This window comes from Colossoma macropomum, unplaced genomic scaffold (assembly GCF_904425465.1).
Source record: "Colossoma macropomum unplaced genomic scaffold, Colossoma_macropomum, whole genome shotgun sequence".
Taxonomy (NCBI): Eukaryota; Metazoa; Chordata; class Actinopteri; order Characiformes; family Serrasalmidae; genus Colossoma; species Colossoma macropomum.
Genome location: NW_023494797.1, coordinates 4,270,126 through 4,276,686, shown reverse-complemented (window position 1 = coordinate 4,276,686; position 6,561 = coordinate 4,270,126).

The following is a 6,561-nucleotide window of genomic DNA, read 5'->3' as shown; positions in this document are numbered from 1 at the left end:
CTGCTGGTTTTGAACAGCGCCTCCTGGCGGTAGGTGGTGTGTAGCGTTATTTCGACCGCTCAATGCGCAGAGGGTTTATTGACAAACCGTCTGTTAACATTTTCACTCAAATTTGTATTAAATACTTCTAGCTTCATATATTCTGAAAATACATACAGTTGAAAATACATACATCTACTCAGCCAGTTCGTATTTTCTCATAGACTTAACAGTCCGGTAAGGTGGAAACTGTGCTGTAGACTGACTCCAGGAGGCAGCATCGTCCTATTTTCTGAGCTGAGAACGCCGTCAGATCTACTTTAGAGCCTGAAACCAAGATATTGATATACACTTCTTTCGTATGTTTTACAGAACAGTAAAAATGTGTATTTTGCACAGTTTTATATTAGAACTTCTACTTCAGTGAGTGAAAATGATATTAAATAAAATAAATCTGACAAAAAATTCTAATTCTAACACAGATGTTACTAGTAAGAACTTAGTGAACAATTTTTTTTTTTACACGTAAAAATGTAGGTGTTCTATATAAAAAAGAAATTCCCAGTTTTTACATTTAAGAATTGAACTGCACATCCAGACTTGTAACAATCCACTATTCACTATTAAGAAATGAGTTCGAAGAGATAAAGGGGGAGTCCCCCAATTTTACTAAATTTCTCCATAATGCAATCATTAAGATGTTATCAGTCAGTCAGAGTAGTTTGTCTTAATGGTTTAATTATGTACGATTTTTTTGAAAAATCCCCTGTAAGAATTTTAAAAATTATAATTTCAGGATGTCAAACTTTTACTTTTGCTATTTCAGATGAAATTGTCTGATAAGAATTTAAAGCTAAAACAGCTTGATGCTCTTTTGGTAAAAAGTCATTCAGCCAACATTAATCGTTGGCTTATTTCACGGATCTTTCTTTGTTTTGATCTCTTATAAATTCATGTACATATTGTGCTATTTATCTTAATTCTGGTCTGAGGTGCGGCTCAGAGGGGGGTGGGTTCCTGTTTTCTACCTTGGTGTTTCTTCCTCTTTCTTTTAGGGAGTTTTTTCCCACCACCACTGTTCTCACTTGCACATTTAGGAATGTGGACCTAGATTTCTATATACCTGTTGTGAAAAAAAAAATCTATATAAATAACATTGAATGGAACTGAATTTTATTAAAACTGATAATCAAGTCCTTTAATTTCTGTATATTCCTCAGGCCACGTCTCACTTAAAGGGACACTCTGACAGTAGTCTTTAAAGTGAAATTTCCTGGTTTAAATTATTTCCCAATGGTCATGTGATGTGTTTGCGTAATGCATTCTGGATATTGCAGTGAAAGAACACTGATGGACAAAAACACAAAAATCATACAAAATAATGAACTTTGCCAAACCACTGAGGCTCATAGAGGCAATACTGCTTTACAGAATACTACATAACTTAGCAATTAATATATTAAATGCTAGTTTTAGGCCCTTTTAACCTTTACCGTTCTTTCATACATAGCTGTATATGTAGTATAGCTGCTGCAAAGCTGTTAATAAATTATTTTTAAAGCTGTACTATGTAAGAATTTTTGCTAACATCAAAAGAACGGATCCTCAGAAGACACATCCTCAAAAGTTTTGAGTTGAACACTGTTTTAACATGCTTGCAATCATCAGATTCATCTGCAAAGGGAAAGGAATGAGGAGCACAAACACTGTTGCAAAATGTTCTTGCACATTGCTTGCAATTACAAATCTCCACCAGAGAGGTCCCCAAATCCCTAAAACTTACATAGTGTAGATTTACGCTGCAAAAAATATCTTTGCAAGTGAAATCTTTGTCAATTCTAATCCAATCAATCTAATATTTCTCATTATGAGGTTGTTGTAAGAATGTTACAAGGTAATTTAACACTTTTAAACCTCTTTTAAGTCATGAAAGCATGTTGTTCAATTGGCAGGTAGTTACACTTCTTTCAAGCAGCATTTCTCAAAACTAGCAAAACTATCTGCATTACGTAATAAAACAAGTAAAATGATCTGCCAGTGGAATGAGACACTTTCACTAGATAAAATAAAAAAACGTAAAACAAATACAAATGTATAGAAATATGTAGAATAAGCTCATGACATTCTCACGAGCTTCTCATAATGTGAAATATTAGATATATTGACTACATTTGAGATGTTTTCACTTGCTAAGATATTACACTTTGCAGTGTAGGTTTTTGCTATAGAACATATCAATCTCTGAGAGAAGTTTTGACACTGTTTCCCTGATCTTTTTCAGTGGGTCCACACCAGGCCACAGATCACTTTCAACATGACTTTCATTTGTATTGTAAGGTCAGTCTCTCTCTCTCTCACTCTCGCTCTCTCTGTTCTTTTATCATGGATTGTACCATCAGAATGAGCTACAAAATGGAGCTGAGCTGTACAATGTACGGCTTTTATGAGACAAGGGTGGTACAAAGGCTTGGGCAAACTGTGTGAGCGTGTGCCATTACAGCCAGACCACGCTTTGGGTGAAACCTTTGGGCATTGTGCGGACTGTTAAGTGGCAGCTGTTTTATTCATGCCGGGCCGATAGTGCACATTCTTTGAAGCACATTCCAGGTTTTATGAAGCGTCCCGTTGAGGGATCCAGCGCTCATATTCCAAATTTTTTGGAATGAAAATAAACGCAGCCCATCCATCCGTCCACCATTCCATCCATTCCTCTGCCTGGATAGAGGGATGATTCTAATGGGTTGAGAGTGCTGTCAGATGGGTGATGTTGTGTCATCCCCAGGTCCCGCCCCCTCTCCCCCATCTGCTCCAAGAATTACTGTAAGATTCCACCGACAGTGCATTCTTGTGTGTTGATCAAGTCCTTATTGTCTGTGGAGGACAGATTCTTGGATGAGCTCCTCGTCGGAGAAACCACAGACGCAGAGAGAGAATTGCCTTTGTCATACACGATGTTTTACGACGGGCTGGCTTTGCCATTCCATAGTCTTGTAAAAAATGAAAGATAAAAAAAAAAACCCTAAAGAAACTAGAAATACATTTTATATTTGCATAAAACTCTGATTGCACCCTGTATAACAAAACAGCAATCTGTTGTGGTGGTATAAGAAAGAAATTTGAGCTTTTGAAAAGACTGAAGTATTTTTATGATGGTGTGACGGGCACATCCCAAAATAGCCCTGTTGTTTTCGCTTCTTTTTATCTATTGATAAAGCAGTTTCAATCTGACAACAGCCAACAAGAAAGACTTGAGTTATTTTGGCACATTAATAGAGATGAATGTCTGATTAAACAGCTGTGATGTGAACACTGTTTAAGCTTACTAAAAGCCCTGGAAGAGTAAATGAGTATAAATAAACTGCAGAATAAATACATATTAATTAAGTAAAAGCTAGTTACACCATAGTGAGAGTGAACGGAGACAAAGCAAAGCCAGTATAGGATGTTTCAGTCAAAGTAAGGCTGTACAATATGGATGAAATTCCACATTGTGATTATATTGCTACATATTGCAAATACAGTAATCCTCTCTTTATTGTGATATTATATCTCTGTTTTGAGGCTTCATTACTTCTTCATTAACATGTAGACATGATACACATATCAGAGCAATCAGCAGGACTTACTCTCTCTAGCCAGCATGAGCAAGTATCAGCAATTAATCCAGTTTGAAAAACAGACATAAATCCTCTCAATATTGTGATATGATATCTCTACTTTTATTATAACTTAAGTATTATAATCAGTTGTTAATATGCACCAACTCTGAAAATAAAAATGCTTTTAAAAGTATTGATCCAATTGCTGGCTATCATTGTTTTAGCCTGGATCTAAGAGGAGAGAAAAACAATAAAAATATGGCTACCTTATTCTAGTCATATAGTTCTTCATAGTAATAAGCAACTGAATGAGCTATCAGTATCAAACTGTTTTGCATTTTCAGGTCACTTTCTTCAGGTCATGATTTCTTCAGGCCAAAGATAACTAGCTGGTTGCAAATGTGTGCCTTTCAGTGCATTTACCCACTGTCTGTTGATAAAACAGTGAGCTACAGTGACCTCAACAAATATTGGCACCCCTGGTGAACTTGAGCAAAACAGGTTGTAAAAACATTCTTTATTGCTCATTCATTCATTCTGTATCTTTCATTCAAAATATGACTTTTATTTGAAATACAATGATTGAAAGAAAAAAAAAAACTAAATCTGATCTTGAAATAAATATTTTTCTCAAATCTACAGTGTGCCACAATTGTTTGCACCCCTTAATTTATCACTTTGTGCAGCCTCCCTTTGCGAAGATAACTGCTCTGAGTCTTCTCATATAATGCTTATTGAGACTGGAGAACACACAACAAAGCATCCGAGACCATTCCTCCACACAGAATCTCTCCAGATCCTTCAGATTGTAAGTGTGAAGCTTGTCATGTGTTCTCCAGCTTGTGAACTGTCCTCTTCAGCTCATCCCAAAAGTTTTCCATGGGGTTTAGGTCAGGGGACTGGGATGGCCATGGCAAAACTTTGATTCTGCAGTCAGTGGACATTTAATGTTTTCCTCAATATGTAAAATTTATACGGAAATCCAGAGAGGCCATGATGTAGTTATTATTTTCTGGATTGTTATTTTGACATAAAAGGTTAATTATCTGGTTAAAATTGTTTTCTTGAAATAACAAGTTACTTATCTTGTTATCTCAAGATAACAATCCAGAAAAGTATAGCAACAGCTCATGGCCTCTCTGGACTTCCGTAAATTTATCACAGTAATAGTGCATTAATATCTGTACAAGTGTGTTCTCTGTAGAGGATGTATACGCTTCACTTGGAAAATCAACAAAAGCAAATAATTTGACCGGGGGTGCCCAGACTTTTGCATATAAACATACTGTCGCACAGGTGCACATCCATTTATAAACATTCACTGAGACACACGTCATACGTAAAAATGAGTATTTGTGTGAAGTGTGTGATATAGCAGCCAGATAAAAGGTAGTGATACTAAATTTTAGAACACTCCAGTGTAGCAGTCTACCACACACAGTGCCAGTGTGCATTAACTGTGCATGAATATAATGGTTTGAGGGCAGAAACATCTCTGAAGTCTGGTTATTTTAACCTTCATTAGACTGAAGCGCCTGCCTGAGGGGAGGAGGTGACAGCAGGGGTGCGATGGGTCAGCAATGATTTTTTTTTTGCACACTTTACTTCTAGATGCACTCCTATGGTCTTTTCTGCAAACCTAATGATGTGCTGTAACTTGTCAATGGGCTGCACCAGGCTGTAAAGTGGGTGCATGACTGAGATTTGATCAGAATACTCAGAGCACATGATAAAACATTTAAGGCTAATTCAGGGTTGCATTCCACTTTCAATGTAGAATCTCCATTCAGAATGTGCTGTAGTTCATGACTAGGCTTAATCCCTGCCTGGGAAACCGACCCTAAGTGCTTGGTTAGAGAGCTCATCAGCCTTCTTTGATATTAGACCTCTGAAGTTGTGAGTCATTCTGTAGTCAATGTCTTGCCCCTATTATGAGCTCTGTGTCTAAGCAGATTTTCTCTTTGAGAAAAATGAATGCTGTTTTTGAAAATCACCTCTATCAACCTCTGTGGTAAACAAAGATGTTCCAAAACTGATATGTTTTTGTCCTGCATACATTTCTTCCTAGCGTCATTGGATCCTCTGAGTTACAAATTACTACATACATGCTACGAGAGAGTGACCACCCCTGCACATGGAAATGACACAAAAGTAAGACCACTATTAAACTTCAACACCATTATACAGTCATGCAAAGAAGTAAGTACACCCCATGAAATGTTTCCTTTTTTTGACATATGTGGGCATATCAGAATTTGATCATTAGCTAAATTGTATGTTATGTATTAGAACAAAACCATGGAAATTTGACTATAAATTGGGAATTTATTTAAAAAAATGAATATCTGTCTTTTTCTGTTGAAAAAGTAAGTACACCCCTGGCTTCAATAACTGATATTGCCCCTTTTGAGAGAAACACCTTTCTGTAAGTGTTTCCTATAACTGTCTACCAGTTTCTGACATCTACAGGGAGAAACATTTGCCTACTACATCAAGCAGAATTATTTCAACTGTACAACGTTAGAGGGGTTTCTTGCATGTGCAGCCTGTTTCAAACCCCTTTTAAGCATTTCAGTGGGATTCCACAACCCTCCATTTCTTTCTTTTGAGCCATTCCTTGGTGGATTTACTTGTATCTTTAGGATCATTATCCTGTTGGAAGGCCCACTTCTTTAATTTCAGCTTTTTGGCAGATGGCCTCACATTCTCCTCAAGCACTCTCTGGTATGAAAGAGAATTCATAGTCACTTCTATGACTGCAAGTTGGCCAGGGCCTGAGGCTGCAAAGCAGCCCCAATCCATAAGATTTCCTCTACCGTGCTTTACTGTTGATAGAGGTATTGTCGATAAGGTGCTGCTTTTGTTTTTCAGTAAACATGGCTTCTGTTACCGTGGCCAAACAGCTCTATCTTTAACTTGCTCGTCAATAGCACAGTGTTCCAGAAGGCCTGGTACTAGCCTAAATATTGATTAGCAAACTTTA